This window comes from Echiichthys vipera (genome assembly GCF_963691815.1).
Source record: "Echiichthys vipera genome assembly, chromosome: Y".
NCBI lineage: Eukaryota > Metazoa > Chordata > Actinopteri > Perciformes > Trachinidae > Echiichthys > Echiichthys vipera.
The window spans coordinates 8,164,292-8,182,109 of record NC_139849.1 but is presented as its reverse complement, the minus strand read 5'-3'; positions in this window follow the sequence as shown (position 1 = coordinate 8,182,109).

Genomic DNA, 17,818 nt, shown 5'->3' with positions numbered 1-17,818 from the left:
TTTGCTCTCATAGAGCTGGCTTCTGATTGGCTCTCACTGGCCTCTGTTTGGTTCTCACAGAGCTGGCTTCTGATTGGCTCTTACTGGCCTCTGATTGGTTCTCACAGAGCTGGCCTCTGATTAGCTCTCACTGGCCTCTGATTGGTTCTCACAGAGCTGGCTTCTCATTGGCTCTTACAGAGCTGGCTTCTTATTGGTTCTCACATAGCTGGCCGTTGATTCACTCTATCTGGCCTCAGATATGTTCTCACAGAGCTGGCCTCTGATTGGCTTTAACTGGCCTCTGATTTGAGAACAACTATTAGAGGCAAAATCAACTCGCTTGGCACTATTTTTTCATCAAACCCAGGAACCATACAAACTGTACGACCTGATATATTCTTGGACTGCTTTTCTACAGTCGACCTTAACAAATTAACTTCTACTATTTCAGCATCAAAACCTTCTACTTGTCTTCTAGACTCTATTCCAACTAGGTTACTTAAAGAAGTGTTACCTTTAATTAGCACTCCTGTATTAGATATGATTAACATGTCTTTATCAGCAGGTTATGTACCACAGTCTTTTAAAGTAGCTGTAATTAAACCTCTTCTTAAAAAGCCCAGTCTTGATCCTGAGGTACTAGCCAACTATAGACCTATATCTAACCTTCCTTTTCTCTCTAAGATCCTCGAGAAATTAGTTGCCAATCAGTTGTGTGACTTTTTACATAATAATGAGTTATTTGAGGATTTCCAGTCAGGATTTAGAGCAAATCATAGCACTGAGACAGCACTGGTGAAAATTACTAACGACCTTCTAATAGCTTCAGACAAAGGACTTGTCTCTGTACTTGTCTTACTAGATCTTAGTGCTGCCTTCGACACTATTGACCATCACATCCTGCTACACAGACTAGAGCATCTGATCGGCATTAAAGGAACCGTACTGAGCTGGTTTAAGTCATATTTATCAGATAGATCTCAGTTTGTACATGTTAATGACAAATCCTCCATGCACACTAAAGTTAGTCACGGAGTCCCACAGGGTTCTGTCCTTGGACCGATTCTTTTCACCTTATATATGCTTCCCTTAGGAAATATTATAAGGAAGCACTCCATAAACTTTCATTGTTATGCTGATGATACACAATTATATTTGTCCATCAAACCAGAAGAAACCCATCAGTTAGATAAACTTCAAATGTGCATTAAGGAAATAAAAAGCTGGATGACCTGCAATTTCCTGATGTTAAACTCAGACAAAACTGAAATTATTGTACTTGGCCCCAAAGGCCTCAATAGCTAAAGACATTGTTACTCTGGATGATGTTGTGTTGTCCTCCAGCACCACAGTAAGGAATCTGGGTGTTATTTTTGATCAGGATATGTCCTTCGATTCTCACATAAAACTAACAACAAGGACTGCATATTTTCACCTGCGTAATATTGCAAAAATTAGGAACATTGTGTCTCAGAAAGATGCAGAGAAACTTGTTCATGCATTTGTTACTTCTAGGCTGGACTACTGCAATTCCTTATTTTTAGGCTGCTCCAATAAGTCTGTTAAGAGTCTCCAGTTGGTCCAAAATGCTGCAGCTCGTGTACTAACTAAAACAAATAGAAGAGAACATATTTCTCCTGTATTAGCTTCTCTGCACTGGCTACCTGTAAAATCTAGAATAGAATTTAAAATCCTTCTCCTTACGTACAAAGCTCTTATTGGTCAGGCTCCGTCGTATCTTAAAGAGCTCATAGTACCGTATCACCCAACTAGATCTCTGCGCTCTGAGAATGCAGGGCTACTCGTCGTTCCTAGAGTCTCCAAAAGTAGAATGGGAGGCAGAGCCTTCAGCTACCAAGCTCCTCTCCTGTGGAACAAACTCCCAAATGTTATTCGGGAGGCAGACACTGTCCCCTTATTTAAAAGTAAACTTAAAACTTTCCTTTTTGATAAAGCTTACAGCTAGGGCTTACGATGAGACTTTATTCTGCTTAATTATGCTGCTATAGGCCTAGTCTGCCGGGGGATAATACTTTTCCTGATACTCTGAGCTTCTCTCCTCTCTGTCTGAATCATTCATGTCTCATCAATGCATGTTACTGATTCAGCTTCTTCCCCGGAGCTGTTTGTGCTTTGTCGTCTCGCAGGTCTCTGCTGATCGTGGTGGTGCTTGCTGCCGTGGTCCTACATGACGCTTCCTGCTGCTATTGTCACTGTTACTCATATATACTAGCACTAGTTTAATAAACTATAAAATTTGTAGCTGTATCGTAGCTGCTATTGCCACTACTCATCATTGATCATGTTTGCCACCATAATTATTATCATTTTCATATTCTGTCACCTTAGCTGTGCTTGTTTCTACTATTCTGTTGTATTAACTGCCTTAACATATACGTCATATTCACATTACTATAAATATTATAGTTACTGTTAGGCTTTGCTTGCATCTCTGGAAATGTGTCTGTCTGTCTCTCTCTGTCCATCTGTGTGTCTTTTCTCTCTTTCTCTCTCCTTTTCTTCCTCCCCAACCGGTCAAGACAGATGGCCGTCCTCCACAGAGCTGGGTCTGTCTGACGTTCCTGCCTGTTATAGGGAAGGTTTTCGTTGCCACTGTACTCTACAGAGGAATTGTTGGGTCTATGTAAATCATAAATAGGTCATTGAGTGTGGTCTTTACCTACTCTGTAAAGTGTCCTGAGATAACTTTTGTTATGATTTGACACTATAAATAAAATTGAATTGAATTGAATTGAATTGAATTGAAATTGAATTGAATTGATTGGCTCTAACTGGCCTCTGATTGGTTCCCACAGACCTAGCCTCTGATTGGCTCTCACAGGCCTCTGATTGGTTCTCACAGAGCTGACTTCTGATTGGCTCTTTAAGAGCTGGCTTCTGATTGGATCTGACATAGCTGGCCTCTGATCGCTCTAACTGGCCTCAGATATGTTCTCACAGAGCTGGCCTCTGATTTGCTCTAACTGGCCTCTGATTGGTTCTCACATGGCTGGCCTCTGATTGGCTATGACAGAGCTGGCTTCTGATTTTCTCTCACAGAGCTGGCCTTTAATTTGCTTTCACAGAGCTGGCTTCTGATACGCTTTAACTGGCCTCGGATATATTATCACAGAGCTGGCCTCTGATATGCTCCCACTGGCATCTGATTGGTTCTCGCAGAGCTGGCCTCTGATTGGCTCTCACTGGCATCTGATTGGCTCTCAAAGAGCTGGCTTCTGATTGGCTATGACAGAGCTGGCACCTGATTGGCCTTTGCCAAGCTCGCCTTTGATTGTTTCTCACAGAGCTGTCTTCTGATCAGCTATCTGAGAACTGGCCTCAAATTGCTTCTCAAAGTGCTGGCCTGTGATTGGCTCTCACAAAGCTGGCCTCTGATTCTTTCTAGAAGAGCTGGCCTCTGATCTGCTCTTACTGAGCTGGCTTCTGATTGGCTTTCACTGAGCTGGCCTCTGATTCGCTCCCACTGGTCTCTGATTGGTTCTCACAGAGCTGGCTTCTGATTGGCTCTCACTGGCCTCTGATTGGCTTTTACTGGCCTCTGAATAGCTCTCACCAAGTTGACCACTGATTGGCTCTGACAGAGCTGGCCTTTAAGTTGCTCTCATAGAGCTGGCTTCTGATTAGCTCTCACTGGCCTCTGATTGGTTCTCACAGAGCTGGCTTCGCATTGGCTCTTACAGAGCTGGCTTCTTATTGGCTCTCACATAGCTGGCCTTTGATTCACTCTATCTGGCCTCAGATATGTTCTCACAGAGCTGGCCTCTGATTGGCTTTAACTGGCCTCTGATTGGTTTTCACAGAGCTGGCCTCTGATTGGCTCTCACTGGCCTCTGATTTGCTCTCATAGGGCTGGCCTCTGATTTGCTCTCAAAGAGCTGGCCTCTAATTGCTTCTCACAGAGCTGGCCTCTGATCTGTTCTTAAAGAGCTGGCGTCTGATTTGCTCTCACAGGGCTGGCCTCTGATTGGCTCTTACAGAGCTGGCTTCTTATTGGCTCTCACATAGCTGGCCTTTGATTTGCTCTATGTCGCCTCAGATATGTTCTCACAGAGCTGGCCTCTGATTGGCTATGACAGAGCTTCAACTGATTGGCATTTTCAGAGCTGGCTTCTGATTGGCTCTTGCCCAGCTCGCCTTTGATTGTTTCTCACAGAGCTGTCTTCTGATCAGCTATCTGAGAACTGGCCTCAAATTGCTTCTCACAGTGCTGGCCTGTGATTGGCTCTCACAGAGCTAGCCTCTGATTGCTTCTAGCAGAGCTGGCTTCTGATTGGCTCTTACTGAGCTGGCCTCTGATTCGCTCCCACTGGTCGCTGATTGGTTCTCACAGAGCTGGCTTCTGATTGGCTCTCACTGGCCTCTGATTGGCTTTTACTTGCCTCTGAATAGCTCACACCCAGTTGACCACTGATTGGCTCTTACAGAGCTGGCCTCTAATTTGCTCTCAAAGAGCTTGCCTCTGATTTGCTCTTACAGAGCTGGTTTCTGATTGGTTCTTACAGAGCTGGCTTCTGATTGGCTCTTACAGTGCTGGCTTCGGATTGGCTCTCACATAGCTGGCCTCTGATACGCTCTAACTGGCCTCAGATATGTTCTCACAGAGCTGGCCCCTGATTGGCTCTAACTTGCCTCTGATTGGTTCTCATAGAGCTGGCCTCTAATTGGCTCTAACTGGCCGCTGATTTGCTCTCACAGGGCTGGCCTCTGATTTGCTCTAAAAGAGCTTGCCTCTAATTGCTTCTCACAGAGCTGGCCTCTGATCTGTTCTTAAAGAGCTGGCGTCTGATTTGCTCTCACAGGGCTGGCCTCTGGTTGGCTCTCACAGAACTGGCCTCTAATTGCTTCTCACAGAGCTGGCTTCTGATTTTCTCTCACAGAGCTGGCCTCTAATTTGCTCTCATAGAGCTGGCTTCTGATTGGCTCTCACTGGCCTCTGTTTGGTTCTCACAGAGCTGGCTTCTTATTGGCTCTTACAGAGCTGGCTTCTTATTGGCTCTCACATAGCTGGCCTTTGATTCGCTCTATCTCGCCTCAGATATGTTCTCACAGAGCTGGCCTCCGATTGGCTCTAACTGGCCTCTGATTGGTTCTCACAGAGCTGGCCTCTGATTGGCTCTCAAAGAGCTGGCTTCTGATTGGCTATGACTGAGCTGCAACTGATTGGCTCTTTCAGAGCTGGCTACTGATTGGCTCTTGCCCAGCTCGCCTTTGATTGTTTCTCACAGAGCTGTCTTCTGATCAGCTATCTGAGAACTTGCCTCAAATTGCTTCTCACAGTGCTGGCCTCTGATCTTCTCTTACAGAGCTGGCTTCTGATTGGTTCTCACAGAGCTGGCTTCTGATTGGCTCTTACAGTGCTGGCTTCTGATTGGCTCTCACATAGCTGGCCTCTGATACGCTCTAACTGGCCTAAGATATGTTCTCACAGAGCTGGCCTCTGATTGGCTCTAACTGGCCTCTGATTGGCTCTAACTGGCCTTTGATTGGCTCTCACTGGCCTCTGATTTGCTCTCACAGGGCTGGCCTCTAATTTGCTCTCAAAGAGCTGGCCTCTAATTGCTTCTCACAGTGCTGGCCTCTGATCTGTTCTTAAAGAGCTGGCGTCTTATTGGCTCTCACAGAACTGGCCTCTAATTGTTTCTCACAGTGCTGGCTTCTGATTGGCTCTCACATAGCTGGCCTCTGATACGCTCTAACTGGCCTCAGATATGTTCTCACAGAGCAGGCCTCTGATTGGCTCTAACTGGCCTTTGATTGGCTCTCACTGGCCTCTGATTTGCTCTCACAGGGCTGGCCTCTAATTTGCTCTCAAAGAGCTGGCCTCTAATTGCTTCTCACAGAGCTGGCCTCTGATCTATTCTTAAAGAGCTGGCGTCTTATTGGCTCTCACAGAACTGGCCTCTAATTGTTTCTCACAGTGCTGGCTTCTGATTGGCTCTCACATAGCTGGCCTCTGATACGCTCTAACTGGCTTCAGATATGTTCTCACAGAGCTGGCCTCTGATTGGCTCTAACTGGCCTCTGATTGGCTCTAACTGGCCTTTGATTGGCTCTCACTCCTCAAATTGCTTCTCACAGTGCTGGCCTGTGATTGGCTCTCACAGAGCTAGCCTCTGATTGCTTCTAGCAGAGCTGGCTTCTGATTGGCTCTTACTGAGCTGGCCTCTGATTCGCTCCCACTGGTCGCTGATTGGTTCTCACAGAGCTGGCTTCTGATTGGCTCTCACTGGCCTCTGATTGGCTTTTACTTGCCTCTGAATAGCTCACACCCAGTTAGCCACTGATTGGCTCTTACAGAGCTGGCCTCTAATTTGCTCTCAAAGAGCTTGCCTCTGATTTGCTCTTACAGAGCTGGTTTCTGATTGGTTCTTACAGAGCTGGCTTCTGATTGGCTCTTACAGTGCTGGCTTCTGATTGGCTCTCACATAGCTGGCCTCTGATACGCTCTAACTGGCCTCAGATATGTTCTCACAGAGCTGGCCCCTGATTGGCTCTAACTTGCCTCTGATTGGTTCTCATAGAGCTGGCCTCTAATTGGCTCTAACTGGCCGCTGATTTGCTCTCACAGGGCTGGCCTCTGATCTTCTCTTACAGAGCTGGCTTCTGATTGGTTCTCACATAGCTGGCCTCTGATACGCTCTAACTGGCCTAAGATATGTTCTCACAGAGCTGGCCTCTGATTGGCTCTTACAGAGCTGGCTTCTTATTGGCTCTCATATAGCTGGCCTTTGATTCGCTCTATCTCGCCTCAGATATGTTCTCACAGAGCTGGCTTCTGATTGGCTCTCACTGGCCTCTGTTTGGTTCTCACAGAGCTGGCTTCTGATTGGCTCTTACAGCGCTGGCTTCTTATTGGCTCTCACATAGCTGGCCTTTGATTTGCTCTATCTCGCCTCAGATATGTTCTCACAGAGCTGGCCTCTGATTGGCTCTAACTGGCCTCTGATTGGTTCTCACAGAGCTTGCCTCTGATTGGCTCTCACAGGCCTCTGATTGGCTCTCAAAGAGATGGCTTCTGATTGGCTATGACTGAGCTGCAACTGATTGGCTCTTTCAGAGCTGGCTACTGATTGGCTCTTGCCCAGCTCGCCTTTGATTGTTTCTCACAGAGCTGTCTTCTGATCAGCTATCTGAGAACTTGCCTCAAATTGCTTCTCACAGTGCTGGCCTCTGATCTTCTCTTACAGAGTTGGCTTCTGATTGGTTCTCACAGAGCTGGCTTCTGATTGGCTCTTACAGTGCTGGCTTCTGATTGGCTCTCACATAGCTGGCCTCTGATACGCTCTAACTGGCCTAAGATATGTTCTCACAGAGCTGGCCTCTGATTGGCTCTAACTGGCCTCTGATTGGCTCTAACTGGCCTTTGATTGGCTCTCACTGGCCTCTGATTTGCTCTCACAGGGCTGGCCTCTAATTTGCTCTCAAAGAGCTGGCCTCTAATTGCTTCTCACAGAGCTGGCCTCTAATTTGCTCTTACAGAGCTGGCCTCTGATTGGCTATGACAGAGCTGCAACTGATTGGCATTTTCAGAGCTGGCTTCTGATTGGCTCTTGCCCAGCTCGCCTTTGATTGTTTCTCACAGAGCTGTCGTCTGATCAGCTATCTGAGAACTGGCCTCAAATTGCTTCTCACAGTGCTGGCCTGTGATTGGCTCTCACAGAGCTAGCCTCTGATTGCTTCTAGCAGAGCTGGCTTCTGATTGGCTCTTACTGAGCTGGCCTCTGATTCGCTCCCACTGGTCGCTGATTGGTTCTCACAGAGCTGGCTTCTGATTGGCTCTCACTGGCCTCTGATTGGCTTTTACTTGCCTCTGAATAGCTCACACCCAGTTGACCACTGATTGGCTCTTACAGAGCTGGCCTCTAATTTGCTCTCAAAGAGCTTGCCTCTGATTTGCTCTTACAGAGCTGGTTTCTGATTGGTTCTTACAGAGCTGGCTTCTGATTGGCTCTTACAGTGCTGGCTTCTGATTGGCTCTCACATAGCTGGCCTCTGATACGCTCTAACTGGCCTAAGATATGTTCTCACAGAGCTGGCCTCTGATTGGCTCTAACTGGCCTCTGATTGGCTCTAACTGGCCTTTGATTGGCTCTCACTGGCCTCTGATTTGCTCTCACAGGGCTGGCCTCTAATTTGCTCTCAAAGAGCTGGCCTCTAATTGCTTCTCACAGAGCTGGCCTCTAATTTGCTCTTACAGAGCTGGCCTCTGATTGGCTATGACAGAGCTGCAACTGATTGGCATTTTCAGAGCTGGCTTCTGATTGGCTCTTGCCCAGCTCGCCTTTGATTGTTTCTCACAGAGCTGTCGTCTGATCAGCTATCTGAGAACTGGCCTCAAATTGCTTCTCACAGTGCTGGCCTGTGATTGGCTCTCACAGAGCTAGCCTCTGATTGCTTCTAGCAGAGCTGGCTTCTGATTGGCTCTTACTGAGCTGGCCTCTGATTCGCTCCCACTGGTCGCTGATTGGTTCTCACAGAGCTGGCTTCTGATTGGCTCTCACTGGCCTCTGATTGGCTTTTACTTGCCTCTGAATAGCTCACACCCAGTTGACCACTGATTGGCTCTTACAGAGCTGGCCTCTAATTTGCTCTCAAAGAGCTTGCCTCTGATTTGCTCTTACAGAGCTGGTTTCTGATTGGTTCTTACAGAGCTGGCTTCTGATTGGCTCTTACAGTGCTGGCTTCTGATTGGCTCTCACATAGCTGGCCTCTGATACGCTCTAACTGGCCTCAGATATGTTCTCACAGAGCTGGCCCCTGATTGGCTCTAACTTGCCTCTGATTGGTTCTCATAGAGCTGGCCTCTAATTGGCTCTAACTGGCCGCTGATTTGCTCTCACAGGGCTGGCCTCTGATTTGCTCTAAAAGAGCTTGCCTCTAATTGCTTCTCACAGAGCTGGCCTCTGATCTGTTCTTAAAGAGCTGGCGTCTGATTTGCTCTCACAGGGCTGGCCTCTGGTTGGCTCTCACAGAACTGGCCTCTAATTGCTTCTCACAGAGCTGGCTTCTGATTTTCTCTCACAGAGCTGGCCTCTAATTTGCTCTCACAGAGCTGGCTTCTGATTGGCTCTTACAGAGCTGGCTTCTTATTGGCTCTCACATAGCTGGCCTTTGATTCGCTCTATCTCGCCTCAGATATGTTCTCACAGAGCTGGCCTCCGATTGGCTCTAACTGGCCTCTGATTGGTTCTCACAGAGCTGGCCTCTGATTGGCTCTCACAGGCCTCTGATTGGCTCTCAAAGAGCTGGCTTCTGATTGGCTAAAACTGAGCTGCAACTGATTGGCTCTTTCAGAGCTGGCTACTGATTGGCTCTTGCCCAGCTCGCCTTTGATTGTTTCTCACAGAGCTGTCTTCTGATCAGCTATCTGAGAACTTGCCTCAAATTGCTTCTCACAGTGCTGGCCTCTGATCTTCTCTTACAGAGCTGGCTTCTGATTGGTTCTCACAGAGCTGGCTTCTGATTGGCTCTTACAGTGCTGGCTTCTGATTGGCTCTCACATAGCTGGCCTCTGATACGCTCTAACTGGCCTAAGATATGTTCTCACAGAGCTGGCCTCTGATTGGCTCTTACAGAGCTGGCTTCTTATTGGCTCTCATATAGCTGGCCTTTGATTCGCTCTATCTCGCCTCAGATATGTTCTCACAGAGCTGGCTTCTGATTGGCTCTCACTGGCCTCTGTTTGGTTCTCACAGAGCTGGCTTCTGATTGGCTCTTACAGCGCTGGCTTCTTATTGGCTCTCACATCGCTGGCCTTTGATTTGCTCTATCTCGCCTCAGATATGTTCTCACAGAGCTGGCCTCTGATTGGCTCTAACTGGCCTCTGATTGGTTCTCACAGAGCTTGCCTCTGATTGGCTCTCACAGGCCTCTGATTGGCTCTCAAAGAGATGGCTTCTGATTGGCTATGACTGAGCTGCAACTGATTGGCTCTTTCAGAGCTGGCTACTGATTGGCTCTTGCCCAGCTCGCCTTTGATTGTTTCTCACAGAGCTGTCTTCTGATCAGCTATCTGAGAACTTGCCTCAAATTGCTTCTCACAGTGCTGGCCTCTGATCTTCTCTTACAGAGCTGGCTTCTGATTGGTTCTCACAGAGCTGGCTTCTGATTGGCTCTTACAGTGCTGGCTTCTGATTGGCTCTCACATAGCTGGCCTCTGATACGCTCTAACTGGCCTAAGATATGTTCTCACAGAGCTGGCCTCTGATTGGCTCTAACTGGCCTCTGATTGGCTCTAACTGGCCTTTGATTGGCTCTCACTGGCCTCTGATTTGCTCTCACAGGGCTGGCCTCTAATTTGCTCTCAAAGAGCTGGCCTCTAATTGCTTCTCACAGAGCTGGACTCTGATCTGTTCTTAAAGAGCTGGCGTCTTATTGGCTCTCACAGAACTGGCCTCTGATACGCTCTAACTGGCCTCAGATATGTTCTCACAGAGCTGGCCTCTGATTGGCTCTAACTGGCCTTTGATTGGCTCTAACTGGCCTCTGATTGGCTCTAACTGGCCTTTGATTGGCTCTCACTGGCCTCTGATTTGCTCTCACAGGGCTGGCCTCTAATTTGCTCTCAAAGAGCTGGCGTCTTATTGGCTCTCACAGAACTGGCCTCTAATTGTTTCTCACAGTGCTGGCTTCTGATTGGCTCTCACATAGCTGGCCTCTGATACGCTCTAACTGGCCTCAGATATGTTCTCACAGAGCTGGCCTCTGATTGGCTCTAACTTGCCTCTGATTGGCTCTCACAGGGCTGGCCTCTGATTTGCTCTAACTGGCCGCTGATTTGCTCTCACAGGGCTGGCCTCTGATTTGCTCTAAAAGAGCTTGCCTCTAATTGCTTCTCACAGAGCTGGCATCGATCTGTTCTTAAAGAGCTGGCGTCTGATTTGCTCTCACAGGGCTGGCCTCTGGTTGGCTCTCACAGAACTGGCCTCTAATTGCTTCTCACAGAGCTGGCTTCTGGTTTTCTCTCACAGAGCTGGCCTCTAATTTGCTCTCACAGAGCTGGCTTCTGATTGGCTATGACTGAGCTGCAACTGATTGGTTCTTTCAGAGCTGGCTACTGATTGGCTCTTACAGTGCTGGCTTCTGATTGGCTCTCACATAGCTGGCCTCTGATACGCTCTAACTGGCCTAAGATATGTTCTCACAGAGCTGGCCTCTGATTGGCTCTAACTGGCCTCTGATTGGCTCTAACTGGCCTTTGATTGGCTCTCACTGGCCTCTGATTTGCTCTCACAGGGCTGGCCTCTAATTTGCTCTCAAAGAGCTGGCCTCTAATTGCTTCTCACAGAGCTGGCCTCTAATTTGCTCTTACAGAGCTGGCTTCTGATTGGCTCTCAGTGTCCTCTGATTGGTTTTTACAGAGCTGACTTCTGATTGGCTCTTATAGAGCTGGCTTCTGATTGGATGTCACATAGCTGGCTTCTGATCGCTCTTACTGGCCTCAGATATGTTTTCACAGAGCTGGCCTCTGATTTGCTCTAACTGGCCTCTGATTGGTTCTCAGATGGCTGGCCTCTGATTGGCTCTCACTGGCATCTGATTGGCTCTCAAAGAGCTGGCTTCTGATTGGGTATGACAGAGCTTGCACCTGAATGGCCTTTGCCAAGCTTGTCTTTGATTGTTTCTCACAGAGCTGTCTTCTGATCAGCTATCTGAGAACTGGCCTCAAATTGCTTCTCAAAGTGCTGGCCTGTGATTGGCTCTAACTTGCCTCTGATTTGCTCTCAAAGAGCTGGCCTCTAATTGCTTCTCACAGAGCTGGCGTCTGATCTGTTCTTAAAGAGCTGGCGTCTGATCTGTTCTTAAAGAGCTGGCGTCGGATTTGCTCTCACAGGGCTGGCCTCTGGTTGGCTCTCACAGAACTGGCCTCTAATTGCTTCTCACAGAGCTGGCTTCTGATTTTCTCTCACAGAGCTGGCCTCTAATTGCTTCTCACAGAGCTGGCTTCTGATTGGCTCTCACATAGCTGGCCTCTGATAGGCTCTAACTGGCCGAAAATATGTTCTCACAGAGCTTGCCTTTGATTGGCTCTAACTGGCCTCTGATTGGTTCCCACAGACCTAGCCTCTGATTGGCTCTCACAGACCTCTGATTGGTTCTCACAGAGCTGACTTCTGATTGGCTCTTATAGAGCTGGCTTCTGATTGGATCTGACATAGCTGGCCTCTGATCGCTCTAACTGACCTCAGATATGTTCTCACAGAGCTGGCTTCTGATTTTCTCTCACAGAGCTGGCCTTTAATTTGCTTTCACAGAGCTGGCTTCTGATACGCTTTAGCTGGCCTCGGATATATTCTCACAGAGCTCGCCTCTGATATGCTCTCACTGGCATCTGATTGGTTCTCGCAGAGCTGGCCTCTGATTGGCTCTCACTGGCATCTAATTGGCTCTCAAAGAGCTTGCTTCTGATTGGCTATGACAGAGCTGGCACCTGACTGGCCTTTGCCATGCTTGCCTTTGATTGTTTCTCACAGAGCTGTCTTCTGATCAGCTATCTGAGAACTGGCCTCAAATTGCTTCTCAAAGTGCTGGCCTGTGATTGGCCCTCACAAAGCTGGCCTCTGATTCTTTCTAGAAGAGCTGGCCTCTGATCTGCTCTTACAGAGCTGGCTTCTGATTGGCTTTCACTGAGCTGGCCTCTGATTCGCTCCCACTGGTCTCTGATTGGTTCTCACAGAGCTGGCCTCTGATTGGCTTTAACTGGCCTCTGATTGGTTTTCACAGAGCTGGCCTCTGATTGGCTCTCACTGGCCTCTGATTTGCTCTCATAGGGCTGGCCTCTGATTTGCTCTCAAAGAGCTGGCCTCTAATTGCTTCTCACAGAGCTGGCCTCTGATCTGTTCTTAAAGAGCTGGCGTCTGATTTGCTCTCACAGGGCTGGCCTCTGATTGGCTCTTACAGAGCTGGCTTCTTATTGGCTCTCACATAGCTGGCCTTTGATTTGCTCTATGTCGCCTCAGATATGTTCTCACAGAGCTGGCCTCTGATTGGCTATGACAGAGCTTCAACTGATTGGCATTTTCAGAGCTGGCTTCTGATTGGCTCTTGCCCAGCTCGCCTTTGATTGTTTCTCACAGAGCTGTCTTCTGATCAGCTATCTGAGAACTGGCCTCAAATTGCTTCTCACAGTGCTGGCCTGTGATTGGCTCTCACAGAGCTAGCCTCTGATTGCTTCTAGCAGAGCTGGCTTCTGATTGGCTCTTACTGAGCTGGCCTCTGATTCGCTCCCACTGGTCGCTGATTGGTTCTCACAGAGCTGGCTTCTGATTGGCTCTCACTGGCCTCTGATTGGCTTTTACTTGCCTCTGAATAGCTCACACCCAGTTGACCACTGATTGGCTCTTACAGAGCTGGCCTCTAATTTGCTCTCAAAGAGCTTGCCTCTGATTTGCTCTTACAGAGCTGGTTTCTGATTGGTTCTTACAGAGCTGGCTTCTGATTGGCTCTTACAGTGCTGGCTTCTGATTGGCTCTCACATAGCTGGCCTCTGATACGCTCTAACTGGCCTCAGATATGTTCTCACAGAGCTGGCCCCTGATTGGCTCTAACTTGCCTCTGATTGGTTCTCATAGAGCTGGCCTCTAATTGGCTCTAACTGGCCGCTGATTTGCTCTCACAGGGCTGGCCTCTGATTTGCTCTAAAAGAGCTTGCCTCTAATTGCTTCTCACAGAGCTGGCCTCTGATCTGTTCTTAAAGAGCTGGCGTCTGATTTGCTCTCACAGGGCTGGCCTCTGGTTGGCTCTCACAGAACTGGCCTCTAATTGCTTCTCACAGAGCTGGCTTCTGATTTTCTCTCACAGAGCTGGCCTCTAATTTGCTCTCATAGAGCTGGCTTCTGATTGGCTCTCACTGGCCTCTGTTTGGTTCTCACAGAGCTGGCTTCTTATTGGCTCTTACAGAGCTGGCTTCTTATTGGCTCTCACATAGCTGGCCTTTGATTCGCTCTATCTCGCCTCAGATATGTTCTCACAGAGCTGGCCTCCGATTGGCTCTAACTGGCCTCTGATTGGTTCTCACAGAGCTGGCCTCTGATTGGCTCTCAAAGAGCTGGCTTCTGATTGGCTATGACTGAGCTGCAACTGATTGGCTCTTTCAGAGCTGGCTACTGATTGGCTCTTGCCCAGCTCGCCTTTGATTGTTTCTCACAGAGCTGTCTTCTGATCAGCTATCTGAGAACTTGCCTCAAATTGCTTCTCACAGTGCTGGCCTCTGATCTTCTCTTACAGAGCTGGCTTCTGATTGGTTCTCACAGAGCTGGCTTCTGATTGGCTCTTACAGTGCTGGCTTCTGATTGGCTCTCACATAGCTGGCCTCTGATACGCTCTAACTGGCCTAAGATATGTTCTCACAGAGCTGGCCTCTGATTGGCTCTAACTGGCCTCTGATTGGCTCTAACTGGCCTTTGATTGGCTCTCACTGGCCTCTGATTTGCTCTCACAGGGCTGGCCTCTAATTTGCTCTCAAAGAGCTGGCCTCTAATTGCTTCTCACAGTGCTGGCCTCTGATCTGTTCTTAAAGAGCTGGCGTCTTATTGGCTCTCACAGAACTGGCCTCTAATTGTTTCTCACAGTGCTGGCTTCTGATTGGCTCTCACATAGCTGGCCTCTGATACGCTCTAACTGGCCTCAGATATGTTCTCACAGAGCAGGCCTCTGATTGGCTCTAACTGGCCTTTGATTGGCTCTCACTGGCCTCTGATTTGCTCTCACAGGGCTGGCCTCTAATTTGCTCTCAAAGAGCTGGCCTCTAATTGCTTCTCACAGAGCTGGCCTCTGATCTATTCTTAAAGAGCTGGCGTCTTATTGGCTCTCACAGAACTGGCCTCTAATTGTTTCTCACAGTGCTGGCTTCTGATTGGCTCTCACATAGCTGGCCTCTGATACGCTCTAACTGGCTTCAGATATGTTCTCACAGAGCTGGCCTCTGATTGGCTCTAACTGGCCTCTGATTGGCTCTAACTGGCCTTTGATTGGCTCTCACTCCTCAAATTGCTTCTCACAGTGCTGGCCTGTGATTGGCTCTCACAGAGCTAGCCTCTGATTGCTTCTAGCAGAGCTGGCTTCTGATTGGCTCTTACTGAGCTGGCCTCTGATTCGCTCCCACTGGTCGCTGATTGGTTCTCACAGAGCTGGCTTCTGATTGGCTCTCACTGGCCTCTGATTGGCTTTTACTTGCCTCTGAATAGCTCACACCCAGTTGACCACTGATTGGCTCTTACAGAGCTGGCCTCTAATTTGCTCTCAAAGAGCTTGCCTCTGATTTGCTCTTACAGAGCTGGTTTCTGATTGGTTCTTACAGAGCTGGCTTCTGATTGGCTCTTACAGTGCTGGCTTCTGATTGGCTCTCACATAGCTGGCCTCTGATACGCTCTAACTGGCCTCAGATATGTTCTCACAGAGCTGGCCCCTGATTGGCTCTAACTTGCCTCTGATTGGTTCTCATAGAGCTGGCCTCTAATTGGCTCTAACTGGCCGCTGATTTGCTCTCACAGGGCTGGCCTCTGATCTTCTCTTACAGAGCTGGCTTCTGATTGGTTCTCACATAGCTGGCCTCTGATACGCTCTAACTGGCCTAAGATATGTTCTCACAGAGCTGGCCTCTGATTGGCTCTTACAGAGCTGGCTTCTTATTGGCTCTCATATAGCTGGCCTTTGATTCGCTCTATCTCGCCTCAGATAAGTTCTCACAGAGCTGGCTTCTGATTGGCTCTCACTGGCCTCTGTTTGGTTCTCACAGAGCTGGCTTCTGATTGGCTCTTACAGCGCTGGCTTCTTATTGGCTCTCACATAGCTGGCCTTTGATTTGCTCTATCTCGCCTCAGATATGTTCTCACAGAGCTGGCCTCTGATTGGCTCTAACTGGCCTCTGATTGGTTCTCACAGAGCTTGCCTCTGATTGGCTCTCACAGGCCTCTGATTGGCTCTCAAAGAGATGGCTTCTGATTGGCTATGACTGAGCTGCAACTGATTGGCTCTTTCAGAGCTGGCTACTGATTGGCTCTTGCCCAGCTCGCCTTTGATTGTTTCTCACAGAGCTGTCTTCTGATCAGCTATCTGAGAACTTGCCTCAAATTGCTTCTCACAGTGCTGGCCTCTGATCTTCTCTTACAGAGTTGGCTTCTGATTGGTTCTCACAGAGCTGGCTTCTGATTGGCTCTTACAGTGCTGGCTTCTGATTGGCTCTCACATAGCTGGCCTCTGATACGCTCTAACTGGCCTAAGATATGTTCTCACAGAGCTGGCCTCTGATTGGCTCTAACTGGCCTCTGATTGGCTCTAACTGGCCTTTGATTGGCTCTCACTGGCCTCTGATTTGCTCTCACAGGGCTGGCCTCTAATTTGCTCTCAAAGAGCTGGCCTCTAATTGCTTCTCACAGAGCTGGCCTCTAATTTGCTCTTACAGAGCTGGCCTCTGATTGGCTATGACAGAGCTGCAACTGATTGGCATTTTCAGAGCTGGCTTCTGATTGGCTCTTGCCCAGCTCGCCTTTGATTGTTTCTCACAGAGCTGTCGTCTGATCAGCTATCTGAGAACTGGCCTCAAATTGCTTCTCACAGTGCTGGCCTGTGATTGGCTCTCACAGAGCTAGCCTCTGATTGCTTCTAGCAGAGCTGGCTTCTGATTGGCTCTTACTGAGCTGGCCTCTGATTCGCTCCCACTGGTCGCTGATTGGTTCTCACAGAGCTGGCTTCTGATTGGCTCTCACTGGCCTCTGATTGGCTTTTACTTGCCTCTGAATAGCTCACACCCAGTTGACCACTGATTGGCTCTTACAGAGCTGGCCTCTAATTTGCTCTCAAAGAGCTTGCCTCTGATTTGCTCTTACAGAGCTGGTTTCTGATTGGTTCTTACAGAGCTGGCTTCTGATTGGCTCTTACAGTGCTGGCTTCTGATTGGCTCTCACATAGCTGGCCTCTGATACGCTCTAACTGGCCTCAGATATGTTCTCACAGAGCTGGCCCCTGATTGGCTCTAACTTGCCTCTGATTGGTTCTCATAGAGCTGGCCTCTAATTGGCTCTAACTGGCCGCTGATTTGCTCTCACAGGGCTGGCCTCTGATTTGCTCTAAAAGAGCTTGCCTCTAATTGCTTCTCACAGAGCTGGCCTCTGATCTGTTCTTAAAGAGCTGGCGTCTGATTTGCTCTCACAGGGCTGGCCTCTGGTTGGCTCTCACAGAACTGGCCTCTAATTGCTTCTCACAGAGCTGGCTTCTGATTTTCTCTCACAGAGCTGGCCTCTAATTTGCTCTCACAGAGCTGGCTTCTGATTGGCTCTTACAGAGCTGGCTTCTTATTGGCTCTCACATAGCTGGCCTTTGATTCGCTCTATCTCGCCTCAGATATGTTCTCACAGAGCTGGCCTCCGATTGGCTCTAACTGGCCTCTGATTGGTTCTCACAGAGCTGGCCTCTGATTGGCTCTCACAGGCCTCTGATTGGCTCTCAAAGAGCTGGCTTCTGATTGGCTAAAACTGAGCTGCAACTGATTGGCTCTTTCAGAGCTGGCTACTGATTGGCTCTTGCCCAGCTCGCCTTTGATTGTTTCTCACAGAGCTGTCTTCTGATCAGCTATCTGAGAACTTGCCTCAAATTGCTTCTCACAGTGCTGGCCTCTGATCTTCTCTTACAGAGCTGGCTTCTGATTGGTTCTCACAGAGCTGGCTTCTGATTGGCTCTTACAGTGCTGGCTTCTGATTGGCTCTCACATAGCTGGCCTCTGATACGCTCTAACTGGCCTAAGATATGTTCTCACAGAGCTGGCCTCTGATTGGCTCTTACAGAGCTGGCTTCTTATTGGCTCTCATATAGCTGGCCT